The following is a 15,755-nucleotide window of genomic DNA, read 5'->3' as shown; positions in this document are numbered from 1 at the left end:
GACTGCCTGTTTCCTCTTCATTTGTTTGGTCTGGTGGGTTTTCACCTTGCTCCTTCATCTGCTGCGTATTTCTCTGTCTTCTCATTTTGTTTAACTTACTGTGTTTGAGGTCTCCTTTTTGCAGGCTGCAGGTTCGTAGTTCCCATTGTTTTTGGTATCTGCCCCCAGTGGGTGAGGGTGGTTCAGTGCCTTGTATAGGCTTCCTGGTGGAGGGGACTTGTGCCTGTGTTCTGGTGGGTGGGGCTGGATCTTGTCTCTCTGGTGGGCAGGACCACGTCTGGTGGTGTGCTTTGGGGTGTCTGTGAACTTCTTATGATTTTAGGCAGCCTATCTGCTAATGGGTGGAGTTGTGTTCCTGTCTTACTAGTTGTTTGGCATGTGGCATCCAGCCCTGGAGCTTGCTAGCCGTTGGGTGGAACTGGGTCTTAGCATTGAGACAGAGGTCTCTGGGAGAGCTTTCGCTGATTGGTATTACATGGGGCCGGGAGGTCTCTGGTGGTCCAGTGTCATGAACTCGGCTTTCCTACCTCAAAGGCTCAGGCCTGACACCAGGCTGAGCACCAAGAGCCTGTCAGCCACACAGCTCAGAAGAAAAAAAATTAAAAAGAAAAATTATTAACGTAAAATAATAATAATAGTTTTAAAAGAAAAGAGCAACCAAACCAATAAACAAATTCACCAATGATAACAAGCGCTAAAAACTAAACTAAGGTAAACATAAATATCAGAAACGAATCAGCCGCAGACAGCAAACCCCAAGTCTACAGTTGCTCCTAAAGTCCACCGCTTCAATTTTGGGAACATTCATTGTCTCTTCAGGTATTCCACAGATGCAGGGTACATCAAGTTGATTGTGGGGTTTAATCCGCTGCTCCTGAGGCTGCACAGAGAAATTTCCCTTTCTTTTCTTTGTTCGCACAGTCCCCAGGGTTCAGCTTTGGTTTGCGCCCCACCTCTGTGTATAGGTCGCCCTCAGGCATCTTTTGGGAAGTCTGAGGTCAGTAGGTGTTCTGTAGGAGTTGTTCCACATGGAGGTGTATTTTTGATGTATTTGTGGGCAGGAAGGTGATCTCCACATCTTACTCCTCTGCCATCTTGAAGGTCCCCCCAACTCTAGTAATCTTTGACGCTTTGTTTGCTTTTATGGTGTAACAAGATGCTCTAGGCTCATCTTATATATTTGCTGCTTCAGACCCTTCTCCAAGGAAGCCTGATTTCTTTGTGGGGGATGGTATATAGAGTTCATAATCTGATTGCTAGGGGGTACTCATTCCTTCCAGGATGATCCTTGTTTCTAGGCCTTGCTAGGTATTTTGTGTGTGTGTGTGTGTGTGTGTGTGTGTGTGTGTGTGTGTGTGTGTGTGGATGGATGGATGTAACATAAAACATATGGAGTTCATCCTGATACTCTCAGTTCACAATCAGGACTACAAAATTTTAACCTGATCTCATCGAGCTTACATTTGTATCTTCTTGCAATAGGAAACCCTTGTTTTTCAGTAATATAAATATTATTACTCATTTGGTTTATCCCACAATACACATACAAAAGTCTCAGAATAACAACAACAATAATAATACCATAACTTCATCAATAATATGATTATCGAAAACAGTTTAGGATTTTGGGGTGGGGGGAATGAGGCAGTTCTTTTTATTCTTAGGATATATCCCTCCAAGGATATAGAGTCAAATTACTGTGTTTTAATTTCTCTATGTGTAGTTATGCCAACCAGCTGGACATACAGACTCATTTGCTACACTTTCATTTTAGGGATTTCTTTCAAAAATATTGTTGCTTATAATTATGTCAAATATTTACATGTTCCAAAGCAAATCCACAAAACAAGGTATATTCAATATCCCTGTTCCCTCCACCTCATTCCTCCCCCTCCCTATAAGTCCTTTAAATTTTATTTTATGCTTTATCCTTTTATTGTCTTTGCAGAATATAAGCAAATACATATATATCTTTGCATTCATTCTCCCTTTCTTAAATAAATGGTAGCATATTAAGCACACTTTTTCCTATCGTGTTTCTTTTCACTTGACAATAATCCTGTAGGTCAGAACTTGGGCATCACATAAGATATATTTCAAAAAGATTCCTAGAACTGAGGCTACTGGGACAAAGAGTAAATGCATACTTATTTTGATAGATATTGCCGCATTCCCCTCTACAAAGGTGGATGTGACCATTTTCTGCAGACACGTTTTAATGTTAAAGCAAATGATTAAGTGAGATATGTTATCTGTAGTGAGAAAGGCTAAATGATTGCCGCAAAGGACCAGACCTGGGACTTGAACTCTTGAAATGCCACCTCATAGTCTAGTGGTCTGACCCACTGTCCTGTACCTTCTCCCCATTTAACAGATGAAGAAAATGAGCCACATGTAGGGACGTGATCTATGCAAAATGATAAAACAAGCTAGGACCTAAAACCCATGTCTCCTAACACTAAAATTAGATCTCCTTTTAATGGGTAATTTATTTATGGTGAACTTGGTTTGATTATCTGTAGATGGGGAAGAAAAACATAATAGTTCTCCTAAGTAAAAAAGTTAATGAGATAATCATGGGTAAATTCTCCCTTGGGTGTAGGAGAGATTCTTTGAGGAGTGGCTTAACTCCTTCAGGTGACTAGGGATTCAGCAATTCGATTATGATGTCAGGCCACAATAATGATCTTATGAAGAGAGAGATGATCCCAGCTTCCCAAAGTCCAGCACGCTTAGGCACCTTGCAGAATCGGTCCCATTTCTTGCAGAGTGCTTTGAATTTTTGTGAACAAAGATGCTGTTATGCTATGTAAAACTGCCCAAATGGGTGTGGACAACGATGTAATTTCCCAGTGAATGAACAAGCTGCAAAGCACAAAGGCTTTTCTTTTCCTCTCCCAAAGTGACCCTGGGGTTCTTCTTTGTGCTTGCTTTGTGACAGGTTGATTGACTTATGTGCAATTTGGGACGCTGGAGTGTTCCTTCCCGCTGCAGACTGGAAGGGAGCCCCCTCTGGTGTTACAGGAAGGAGGCTGAATGAGGCAGAGACGGTGAGTGGGGCTTGGGCCTGGGCCTGGGCCCCGTGTCTCAGGGGTAGGGTGGGAAGAAATTCTCACCTCCTGCCCCTTCTCTTTGATGAGAGACGTTTCAGGCCCCGGAATTTTCTGAGGGGACATCTCCTTCCTTCTCCCCAGAGTTGGCCACAGAGCCAGACCTCAAGGCTCTCCTAGGCCAGAGGCTGACTTTGGGGAAGCATTTGTTCCTTTTTCTCCAGCAGATGCAGTGAGCCGGCATTAGCCCTGCCATTGTCCCGACTGTTCAATTGAAAAATTGGGAAACAGCTGTGTTTGTGGCCCTCACTCCCCCTTAGCCTGGCCTCCACAACCTGGGAGCCTCCTGAGTGACAGCCCCAGCATATGGGGGGCGGTCTGAGAACCCCTCCTCTGGGCGGAGCAGTGGGCCCTGGCAGATGGACAGCTGTCCAGGGCACCGTAAACAGCTGAAGCTGACATCACTGAAGCCACACCCTGTGTCCAGGGTCTGCATTGTTCCATTCTGGGGTAAAATTTCCTGCTGCTCCCAGCAACTCCTGTCTTAGTCTCAAGGCAGGGATGGCAGGGGAGTACATGCAAGCAATAAGGGCTACAAATTTAACCAAGGAGTAATTGGCATTGAATCACACGCTAGCAGCCTGGAGGCTTCTGGGCTGGCAGAGTCTGACCTGGAGGCCCGAACAGAGAAAGGTTTCCCTGTTCTTGAGTGTGGGCATCTCAGCCTCATTGCTCCAACTCCCTTTTCAGATGGCTTCTGTTCTCCCAGAAAGAGTTGGAGATTTAGGCTGGGAGGATGCAGGCAGGGAGGGAGTTGAAAGGTAGGAACAGAATACGCTGATGACATGGATTCTGGCTGTCCTTGCTTTGTGACTGTAGGAAAGTTTCAAACCACTCTAGGTTTATACAGTAGGGATAATAATGAACATCTTGTAAAGATTAAACACATAAAGAACCCTGCACTGTGCCTGGCTTATACTAGGTATTCAGTAAATGAAATTATTTGTCATATCAACAGCGGCTCAGATATACTTGTTTTATGAAGGTAGTTTCTGTGTGGGTTCTCTTAGGTCTGCGACTTGCCTTAGAACAGTGTCAGGTTTCGGGGACCACCAGGGAAATCCATCTGACCACAGGACTTTTTCACCTGTTACTAAGTGTTGAACTTTAACATACTGGCAGTAGTGGGGCAGGGGGTGGGGCACCATTCTTTTGGTTTGTATTTGGAGGACTCTGATTGCAAAAATAGTGTACAGGTTATTATAATGGGCCTGTAAATATATGTAAAACAGCATGGGAACAGATCCCCAGGTTTGTGCCAGAATCAGGGGTTAGTCCAGCTTTGTGGTCACCGTGGCCCCTCTCTTGGCACTTTTTCATGAACCCCCCTTACTTTCTATCTCTGCTCCGCCTCCTAAGGCCCCTCCACACTCCTCCCTGGGCACACACACTCTGGGTTGCCTAGCCAGATCCCTGCCTAAGGAACCTGGGAGCCCCCCGACCTTCTCTGATGATAGCAATGTCACTACCCAGCAGCACGAGTGGCAGCCAGAGTCACACCTGCTGCATCCTGCCTGGTGCAGAGCAAACCTATCCAGGCTTTGCACCTCTGGACCCTTCCAGTCTAATCCACGAGCCCAAAAATCGGAACCTAATATTGGTTCACTATAGTTCTACAGTGCATTCATTTACATTAGTTGTGTCATTTGACTTTCACGACAATTCTGTGATGTGGGCAAGGCTGGCGTCATCATTCGCATTTGACTGATGAACACAGTGAGGCTCAAGAAGTTACTTCTCCAACGTCCACAAAACGAACAGCAACAGAACTCATATTAGAACTCAGATGTCCTGGGGCTTCCCTGGTGGCGCAGTGGTTAAGAATCCGCCTGCCAATGCAGAAGACTCGGGTTTGAGCCCTGGTCCGGGAAGATCCCACATGCCGCGGAGCAACTAAGCCCGTGCACCACAACTACTGAGCCTGTGCTCCAGAGCCCACGAGCCACAACTACTGAGCCTATGTGCTACAACTACTGAAGCCCGTGCGCCTGGAGCCCGTGCTCCGCAACAAGAGAAGCCACCGCAATGAGAAGCCCGCGCACCGCAACGAAGAGTAGCCCCTGCTCACCGCAACTAGAGAAAGCCTGCGCACAGCAACAAAGACCCAACACAGCCAAAAATAAATAAATTTTTTTAAAAAAGAAAGAACTCAGATGTCCTGAATTGTGGGCCGTTTTTCTTGCTGGGACACCACACTGCCTCCTCCAGTCTGAGGCACCCACACCTTCAGGAAGTCAAAGGATCAGAGGACCTTAAGACATACAGGGAAACTTTTAACAGAAGAAGAAAAGAGCGCACACATATGGCCACGTGAGGACCACTAAGCTCTGCGGGGGTCTGAGCCGGTTCTTTAGAGGTGGTAACAGCCATCCTTGCCAGAATCAGCACTGGAGGACTCCCCAGCCGCCAACGCTGTGCATTTTCCATTTAATCCTCCTCACAGTAACCCTATGAAATAGGGCCCATTGTTACCCACATTTTACTGGTGACGTAAATACAGAAAGGTGGAGGAACATGCTCGGAGCACCACAGCTGAGAAAGCGGCAGCAGCTGAATTCGAATCCCAGCAGTTCTCCAGCTCTGGGACCCACACGGTTGGCCATTTGGGCTCGGGGTTGCAGGGTTTTTTCAGGGTGGTTTGGGGCTGCATAGATGTTTCTGAGCAAGCCTCCGGCCAGGTTCCAGGTAAGAATCTGATTTTGTCTCTCCACTTGGGAAGCCTCAGAGGAGCAAGTCCTCTGTTTCTCTGTCCTCCTTCCCTCTGGCTCTTCTCCTTTTGTTCTGGGCCACTGCCATCTGGAGCGGCCCCAGGCATCTGCTCCCCAGCACAGGTCTCCTCCCTCCCCCCTCCTCCTGCAGCCCCAGTGTGAGGCACCTTCCCACACAGACCAATCTCTCCCATCCGGTGTCTCCCCTGCCCCAGTGCTTCAGCCCCTGGGCCTCGCCAGGCACTCAGAGCAGACACCTGCCCTCTGATGCAAGGCAGAACCACCCAGCTCCCCCAGGCCTTCAGTTTCTCAAATGGAGTCATTTGGTTAATGGCACTCACACTCCTCAGCCCCTCTGCCTGTTGGTAAGAAGCTGGGCCTTCTCTCTCCAGAAACATTACAACAGGCTGCTGTGGCCAACGTGGGCTCAGGACACACCACTGTGGGATGATTGGGGAAGGGCCGTGGAACTGCATTAGGAACTGTTTTGCCTCCGCACTCCCTGCCCCAGGACCAATTCCGGGCCCCTGAGGCAGCATCCATGCTTAGCCACCTTCTCCTGGGTGCTGAGATCTGCAGGGCTAGGTGTGGAGCCACAGCTGGCAGCAGTGAAAGCTATTCCCCTCAATCGCGTGTGCTATCTACCTCGTTTCTGCTGAGGTGATGCAATCACTTCTACACCCCTCTCAGCCTTCCTTGCTGCCCTACTAAACCCACCTTTTTACTGGAGGCTGAGCTGTTGGGTTTGAGACAGCATGTCACCCTGTGAGTTTCTGTTTCTAATGGGAGGATTATAGACTATAGCAAAGGGAGGGCTTTCTACAAGCAGGTGTATGCGCTCACTCGGGGCATTAACACCAAGCTTTCCCCTACACCGCTGGAGCCAATGGTGTCTTCGGTGTGAGCATAATAGCCAGCACTTTGCACCAGACTTCTAGACAAATGCATCTTATAATGCAGGAAACAACCTTCCCCTGTCTGTTCCACCTCCTCTCCACCACGCGCCTGTATTTTCACATCTCCTCCAGCCTGTAGAAGCCTGCCAGGATGGCAGTTGGATCCAGACCGATGTCTGTGTTGGATGTGAATGCAGAGGGCTGGAGAGAGAGGAAGAACAGATGCTGCTCCCTCCTGCTGTCTTAGTCCTTTCCTCCCTGTGCCTCCTTATCATGTCACACAGGAATCTTAAAAATGCCACCGGGGTTGTGCAATCCTTGGAATATCAGCAGCTAGACCAATATTGGCAGCAGGATGGAAGCCTCAGAAGAACTGACCTGGCTCCATTGAGGTTGACTCGAGTCTGGTGCAGTTGATGTCATAGGTCATGGACCACTGGTGGAAGAAGCTGGCATGAACAAGGGCAGGATTGGGGCCATGCAGGGTGGTCTCCAGGAGTTTGAAGCACTTTGGTTAAGGAAGCCAGGGTAAAGGCAGGAGAGAGGGCAGCGCAGAGCTGCTTTGGCTGGTCTGGAATCTTGCAGGAACCTCCCTGCTCTCTGGTCCACAGTAGACAACACTTGTGCAGATAACCGTATGTCGGCTCTAAGAGTGAATAATAACTCCTTGGCCACAGAGCTAACGTATGGTTATTAGCACAGGCATTGTGTACTTTGTACATCTACAAAATAGATCTGTAGGTTCGAAAGTCCAGCTTGTCCAAAGTCATGTAGCAAAGCATTGCACCAGCTGTAACTTGTCGGGAAGGGGAAATGACTAATAGTTTTTGAATGCTTAGTTTGGGCCAGGCCTTGTGTTAGATGCTATACATAAACGTTAGCCCATTAATTCATTCAAAATGAATTAAATCAACTCAGTTAATAATCATCACAATAATCTTATAATAAGTAAGTGTATTATCCCGTTCAAAGACAAGAAAACTGAGGCTCTAAGAGAGAGAGTAAACAAATTGCTGAAGACCACGCAGCAGGTCAACGGCTGAGGTGGGATTGAAACAAAGGTGCGTGGCTCGCGAGTCCATGCCCCTTCCATGCGCCAGAGGGATTATACTACGTCATTTACTCTTGAAGCTGCGTCTCAGAATCCATGTCTGGTGTGTTTCCCCTGGTCTGCATCTTCTTAGCTAGCCCTGTTCTGCCTTGAGCTGGTGCTCGCTTCTATGAAGAACACAGGAAAAAGGTGGAAGCCACTGCCCGCACTCTCAAGAAGCTCACGGTCCAGTTAAGGGGCTGGAGGTCATCTCCCTTTCCCTCAACCCAAGCTTCTTCAATAATCTTGCCCCACCCCCCGCCCCTTTTTATTTTTCCTGCTTGAGCTCATCCTATGGTTTTCAAATGGCTTTAGAACCCTGGTCTGTTGAAACTAGGCTTGGAATCCCACAAATAGAGGGTGGAGTAAGCAGCTTAACGTGAGTGACGTTTGAGCAGATGGGTCCAGATGGTAGCTCCTCAGATGGACAGAGGCCCCGACTCCAAATGGACACCCCACTCAGGGAGCCTGGGAACGCATTGGTCAGTGACTCGAATGAGGAGCTGGGGTTTGAAAGAAAGTTGGCTATAGGGGTTTGTACAGCTATCACCCTTCAGGAAAGCCGCCAGGACAGAGATTGAGCGTTCAGGCTGTTCTTTCTGCAACATTCCCTTTGTACAGCGTTTTGCAGTTTACTGTGGAGATAGGGACTAGACAAACAGTGACTTGTTCTGGGTGGCATCCAGGAACTTAGCCCTAGGTCTTTTTTAAAAAATCAATGTTCAATATGTTAAAGTTAGGAATCCCCAAACCTAATTTTTCTTCAACTTTTCATGTCAACTGACAAATTTTAACAATTCTCTTCATAAATCTCATAAATTTTAACAATCACTTGTTTGATTCCATTAATAAACTTAGTTAAATTCCTTTGAACATTTGAAACTGCATTTATAAATGTAATCATTCATTTCCCTTTTTGAAGTATCACAGTTTTCTTACAAAATCTTTCAAGTTCTTATGTAATTAATTCTTTTTTCTCATTGATATTTTAAATAACAGCTTTATTGAGATATAATTCACATACCATACAATTCACCTATATAAAGTATACAACTCGTTAATCAACTATACTTCAATAAAAAATAAATTTGAAAAAAAAGTAAAGTATACAATGCTTTGATTTTTAATATATTCACCAAGTTGGGCACCAATCACCATAATTAATTTTAGAACATTTTAATTACCTTCCACTTCCACCACAAAAACCTATACCCATTATCAGTCACTCCTCTTCCCACCCCCGACCCTGGTCTTCCTCTAGCCTTAGGCAATCACTAATCTATTTCCCACCTCTGTAGATTTGCCTATTCCAGACATTTCGTATAAACGGAATGGTACAATATGTGGTCTTTTGTGTCTGGCTTCTTTTACTTAGCATGATGTTTTCAAGGTTCACCCATGTTGTAGCATGTGTCCATATGTCATTCCCTTTTTATGGCTGAATAATATTCCTTTATATATAGATATACCACATTTTACTTATGCATCATCAGTTGATGGACATTTAGGTTGTTTCAACTTTTTGACTATGATCAGTTATGCTACTGTGAACATTCATGTTTAAGTTCTGATGTGGACATACATTTTTAGTTCTCTTTGGTATATACCCAGGAGTGGATTGCTGGGTCATGTGGTAATTCTGTGTTTCATGTTTTGAGGAACCCTAGGTCTTCTCATACTAAATCCAAGCCTCCCTTTCAGGCCTTCTACCTTCAGTCTCTACCTTCTCTCCCACTCAGGTCCCTCCTTCTTACCCTTCCCAAATATTGGGCTGTACCTTGGACACATAGGATTATGCTTACTTCCCCCTCCAGCCTTCGTCAGAGCAATTTCCCTTTACTAACAGGCCCAGGGGAGCCGGCTCTGCTATCCCAGGTGTCTTCTCCCCCACTTGGAGGTGGGTGGAGAGCTTCACAGCCCTCTCTCTTCTCCCTCCAGCTGTGAAGAAGATGTGTGTCTAATTGCTGTGAAACTTCCTCCCTGAGGGTAGAAAACAGGGAGATGAGTGTGAAGTTGGTTCTTAAGTTGTAGAGAGGTGGGGGCTCTTCTTCTCCTTCTTGGAGGTGGCAGAATTTCTCCCCCCACCGAGGGAAGGTTGTTACCTGTGTCTTTAGCTGATGTCTCCAAGGTGGAGGCTGTCTGCATACCCTACATGTTAACTTTTGTTCCCTTTGCAATTTGCTTTACCTGCTAATCTCTATAAGAAAACTGGTCAGAGCTCAGTTAACCCCGAGCAGGGGCAGTGAGTGGAGCCGGAATAAGGGAAATTCACAGATATCCACAAACCTTATTGAAGGCAGCCCCTGCACAGCGTGTCACATCAGCTAACAGGCAGCTATACTGACTACATTTGAGAGTCTTTTCCATTCCATGTGTGTTTCCCAGTCCTGCCTCTTGGAGGATGAACGAATAAGCAATAATAATGAGGAGAAAATGGACAGCCCCAAAGAACTTCAGAAAGCTGGCTTCAGAAAGCACCGGCGATATCCCTCCCAGTGTGCCCAGCAACTGCCGGCCTGTGCGGTCGGCTGTCCAGGGCTGGGCTGTGGACCCAGCTGCCTGGATACTTTGGGCTGTCTAGCTATGCCAGGCTAAGATGTGTCAGGCTCCAGTTGGCCTGGGGTCAAAGAAACAGGATAAGGCAGCAACCCCACGTCTTCCATATATCGGGTTGTATGTACAAGGGTGTTCATTGTAGCATTGTGGTGATGGAGAAAAAATAAAGAAAAATAATCTAAAGGTCCACTATAAGCAGATGGTTAAAAGATTTGTCGTAGATCCACAGAAATCAGTTATGAAAAGTATGCAGCAGGTCTCTTACGTCCAAGCTCTATTGACTTAGTGACTCGCCCAGCTCTGCCCGCACAGTGAGGTGCCTGTGCCTTTCCCCCTAGAAGGGGGGCACTTTCCTGGTGGGCGCAGCCTTCGTGTGGAGCCTGGCTGCCTGGTGGCTTTTGCGCACCAAGGTGCCCCGCAAGTGCTTTGTGCCCCAGAGAGCCTGCAGTGAACACGAGAAATTCACTAGATATTTATGGTGGGCACCTCGAGGAAAAGGTCCCTCCCCCTTTCTTCTTTCCTGACCCCTCCTTCCCTCACCCCCAACTTAATAAATAGCCCAGTGGTTCAGGTTTCAACCTATAGATTAGTTCTGGGTGTTGAGCAGGAAACAGCTGTTTTCAGCCAAATCCTTAATCCTAAACCCAGGTGTCCCCCTCCACCCCCTCCCGGCGGGAATCAGGGCCACCTGATACTGCTGTTCCCCCACCCTGCACTCCTGCTGAGACCCTGACAGCCTCTGTGAACTTAGCCCAGGCAGGGAGAGGAGGGGCCAGACCTGCTGGTGCCCCTGCCACCAAGCGGAACCCTATCAATGGTTAAACACACAGCCCCTCACTCCTCCCAGATCTCTCCCCCTGACCATGCAAGGGAGCCAAGCATGAAACACAGCCACCGAGCAGATGGAGACCACCCCCCTCCAACCCCGAGAAGGGAGGAGGGGGGAGGGGGCTTGAATCCCATAACAAGGTGTCTTTAGCTGTTGGAAAATCCTAGAAGACAACTGGTTCAACCCCACACAGGGAGGAAGCGGGGTCTCCCCTCCTGGGCAGCGGGGAGAGGCAGATCTAGAAGCAGGCTGGTGAGTGCTTTCTTAGGCTGTCAAGTCCTTGGGCCCGGGAGGGTTTGGTGCCGTTGCAGCTCCATAAAGGGGAGGTGGGAGGACTGCGCGGGCAGAGAGACTTTGTAAAGATGCTGAGACTGCGGTCATTTCGTGGGCGGTGAAGGGGAGGTGTGAGATATCAAGCTTCCCTGGGGCTTTCTCAAGAGGAAGGCAGGGAGCTCCCCCTGCGGCTTCCCCGTCTTGTCTCATCCTCTTCCAGAGACCCCTCTATCTTCCTTCTCCCTGCTTGGCGCTCTGTCTCTTTGGGACAGGCTGAGGATCACTAATAGGGGGCATTTCCAGTTTCCTAGGAAACCCCTCTGGCCTTCAGATGCCTGTGAGTGGAGGGAGTGAGTGGGCTCAGGTCACCATCTGTTGCATGGTTCCTTCCTTGGCATGAGAGATGGAAGGGAGGAGGGGACCCGAGGTAGGAGGGGAAGCAGGGAGGAGGGTCCTCCACAGTGCCCAGGGCAACCCTCTGCTGAAGGTGACCTCAGAACCAGGGCAGCTAAGCGGAAGCGCTCGGGATGAGACGCGGGGAGGCTGGGAACAGAAGTGATGGCCATTCTGGAGTTAGTGCCTGGAGCGGCTGAATCCCAAGATCCTGAGGGTCTGTCTGTGGGTTGGAGAAAGCAGGGTGGCCTGACTGCGATCAGACAGAAACCCTGAGAGGGAGTGGGGGAGGATTTCAGGAAAAAAAGGAGATGAATGTGTCTGCTGAGCAGGGACAGGATCTATCTACTTCATGGGATGCTTAATAGATATTATTATTATGATTTCACAGCTGTTATTTTTATTACTCAGGCTTATACTGTAACAACAGTTTTTATCATTTGTGATTTAATCAAGGGTTTATAATATACTAATTCATTGATGGGATGCATATCTCTCAGTAATAGGAAATATCTGATAAGATGGCTGTTCACTGGCCCCACGAATATTTATCGTACTGTCTCACTACAAAGGGAGACAAAACATGGACTCTGACCTCAATAAGTTCAAAGTCTGATGCAGGAGATGGATGTTGGAGCAACTATTCCCACAGGCAGGAGGAAATGACCCCTAGAACAGAGTGTGCTGGGGAGCACAGGGGAAATTGCAGCCCACTTTCGGTGGGAAAGTAGGGTCAGCATCGCAGAGAGGTTGCCACTGAGGGCCTTGTAGAGAGGTAAGGGGTTAGCACTTCCAGCCTATGCAGAGTGTGGCCAAAGGTCCAGAAAGCACCTGGCCGGTCTGGGGAGTGGTGCGAGGTCTGGGCTGGACCTGCGGGAGAGGAGGCTGAGCGGGGCGGGAGTCCGGTCACGGGGGCTTGCCTGGTGCACAGAGAGTGTAGATATTGTCTCTTAGGCCAGTTCCTCGACTGTTTTTTCTGCCAAAACAAACGTGATAGAGGACACACACTGGCTCTTTCTCCGTTCTTCAAGAAAGAAAACAGAAAGTGAGGGAAAATGTGATTATTATAGCAGTAACCTGAGCCACTCAGATTTATATATAAATCATTTACAACTGTTCTTGGTTTGTACTGGGAACAGATTACTTGAGAAATTCCTTATATCCTAGTCCTGAGTTCCAGCTAAGAGGGCCTGCCTGCCTGTCTACAGGGAACCCCCCCGCCCAGTCTGGAATACTTCCGAGCTCTTTTCAGACCTCACACACACGGCCCTTCCTCACTTATTTTGATGTGCCTCTGTTTCCTCTTTTGTTTCAGCTCCTCTCTCTGATTTCTGAACAGGTTGCTTCTGGGCACCTATAGTAATAAACCCTGCTGCGTGTTTGTTTGTTTGTTTTTAATCTAATGCAGAATGGCTGAGTTTTGCGTTGGCTCTGTCGGGCTTTTATTATCTCTCTGTTCCCCCACAATATCCTGTGGCAGTGATGTGTGAGTGTATTCCTTAGTTGGTTCTTGTAGTACTATTCTCGTCATTCCATTAGTTTATTCTAAGAGCTAGTTGCTGGCACGTGGCCTCATAGCACTAATCTGTTGGTGTGCGTATCCCCAGGCAGTAATTCGGGAGCACAGCCTCAGACTACCTGCAGAGCTGTTTGTTCACGACCCTGGGCATTTCGAACTGAACTTGGTTCCAACCTCATGATCTCCCTGAGCCCCAACCACTTCCAGACTTTTCCCCTTTCTTTATTCTTTTTTTTTTTTTTTTTTTTGTGGTACGCGGGCCTCTCACTGCTGTGGCCTCTCCCGTTGCGGAGCACAGGCCCTGGACGCGCAGGCTCAGCGGCCATGGCTAACCCAGAGACCATCCTCAAATCTCAGGGAGGCCTTGGAGGCCATCAAGCCATTCATCTGTCACACACACAGTCTCTTTCACACCTGCCCAGGGGCACCTGTGGAATCTGGAATCTAGGAGAAGACAGGTGGAGTGACGGGGAGAGGAGAAGTGGTCGAGAAACCTCACCCCTGGGCTTAGCTCCCAGAGTAGGAGGATGATTTAGGGCAGAGAGTGGCCTGTGGCTAAGCCCCAGACCGGCCAGCAGATGGACAGCACGATGGGCAGATCACAGGCCCTCTCTAGGACTTAGGTTTACCTGATAAAGGTCTGTGTGTAGTGGAGTCACTTGAACAGTGAAACAGCTTCCATCTGTACTGTGCTTCACATTCCTATGCATTATTCATGTGATTCTCACAATGAGCCTCTGCAGCAGGCAAAGCGGGAATATTTATTTCCATTTTTGAGATTTTAAAAAAGGCTTAGAAAACAAGTAATTTACAAAAGATAAGTGGCAGGACTGAGATCTTTACTTGGATCTTCCTTTCCATAAATGTTTCCTGCCAGGGGCCCTGCCAGACACTAGGGACACAAAAATGATCAGGGCATTGTCTGAGCCTCACGAATTCCACAAAGAGGGGAGAAAGCGTAAGCCAGTGGTGAGCAACCTACAGCCCTCAGGCCAATCCCAGCCCACTGCCTGTTTTGTAAATAAAGTTTTATTGGAACATAGCCATGCCCATCCGCTCACTTATTGTCTATGGCAGCCCTCACACTGTAATAGTAAAGTTCAGTACTTGTGACAGAGACCGTCTGTCTTACAAAGCCTAAAATATTTACTGTCTAGACATTTACAGAAAAGGTCTCCAACCCTTACTTTAATCACATAGTTTTGCCAGTGTGCTAAGGGCCTCAGAGAGGCAGGTTTAAGCTACAGTAGAGATGAGATGGACTCTCAGCTCTGCTTGGGGGTGGGGGACACAGGCTAAGCACAAGGAATTCTTCACTGAGCAGAAGATGTCTGAGCAGTGAGGTCTTGAAGACTGAGTAGGAGTTAATCGCGTGACAAGGAGGGAAGGCCTTTGCAAGCACAGGGGATGGCACAGGTAAAGTGTGGAGGCTGTAAACGGTGTGGTATGCTTAGAAAATGGCACAGCATTCAGTAAGGAAGCATTTAGGGTTTGGGTGGGCTTGGAGAGGCCTCCAGGAACCTGATTTCAAAGAGCCTTATATGCTACGCTTGGGGGGTTGGATTTGATCTTATAGACTGATGGGGAGAAATGGAAAGGTTTGCAGCAGAGCACTGATATGATCAGGTGGCCGTTTAGAAAAATCACTGTAATAGCAACATGGAGAATGGATTGGAAGGAGACCAATTGGGAGGTTATTGCAGTGGTTCATGAGACATGATATTTATCAGAGGTAAACAGATGGGAACATGCAGAAGGGAGGGGGAATGAGAGACACCAGGAAGGAGACAGTCCAAGGGCCTTGGTGCCTGGATGTGAGATGTGAGAAGAGGTGGGATTTAAGGGTGCTTCCAGGTGTCTAGCTTGGTGACTTAGGTGGGTACCACCAACAAAGGCAGGGAATAGAGATGGAGGGTCAGGACCCTGATGGAGACACTGAGGACATCAGGCAGAAGAGGATCCAGCAGTGTGATCAGTGCCGTCGTGGAGGCCCAGAGAGAAAACGAGGCCCCAGGGTGGTGTTTCAGAGGCCAAGGAGGAAAGGATGTTAGGAGGGATGGATGGGGTGGTTAACAAGTGTTAGTGCCTCCAAGAGGTCTGGCAAGATAAAGACTGAGAACACTGGTTTTGGCCATCGGGAGGCCAATGGGAGGTCCAGACAGGAGAGTTCCAGGATGTCGTTGGATGAGGAGTGAATGGGAATGAAATAAGTAAAGACAGAAGCCATTGACCACTGTAGGAAAAAAAAAAAAAAACTTTTATGAGAAGAAATGGAAGAAAAAACTTCAGGTACATGTAGGGAGGCTGTGAGATGCAGAGAATGATGTTATGGTTTCGTTATGAGAGAAACTCATGAACATGTTTCTCTGCTAAGGCAGGGA

General features: G+C 47.8%; 1 protein-coding gene across 12 annotated transcripts in view; it reads left to right on the top strand.

Moving 5' to 3' along the window:
• NFASC (neurofascin) overlaps positions 1–15,755 on the top strand; it is a 189,361-nt gene that overhangs the window by 88,989 nt on the left and 84,617 nt on the right. For 11 of the 12 annotated variants that reach the window (XM_067729274.1, XM_067729272.1, XM_067729277.1 and 8 more), the window contains exon 2: positions 2,942–3,050. The exons of the other annotated variant lie outside the window; for it this stretch is intronic. The gene's annotated coding sequence lies outside the window, so the exon portion shown is untranslated. The remainder of the gene's footprint in view (positions 1–2,941; positions 3,051–15,755) is intronic. 12 annotated transcript variants of the gene reach the window in all.

This window comes from Pseudorca crassidens, chromosome 2 (genome assembly GCF_039906515.1).
Source record: "Pseudorca crassidens isolate mPseCra1 chromosome 2, mPseCra1.hap1, whole genome shotgun sequence".
In the NCBI taxonomy this organism is placed as follows: Eukaryota; Metazoa; Chordata; class Mammalia; order Artiodactyla; family Delphinidae; genus Pseudorca; species Pseudorca crassidens.
This window is presented reverse-complemented; position numbering and strand designations above follow the sequence as displayed.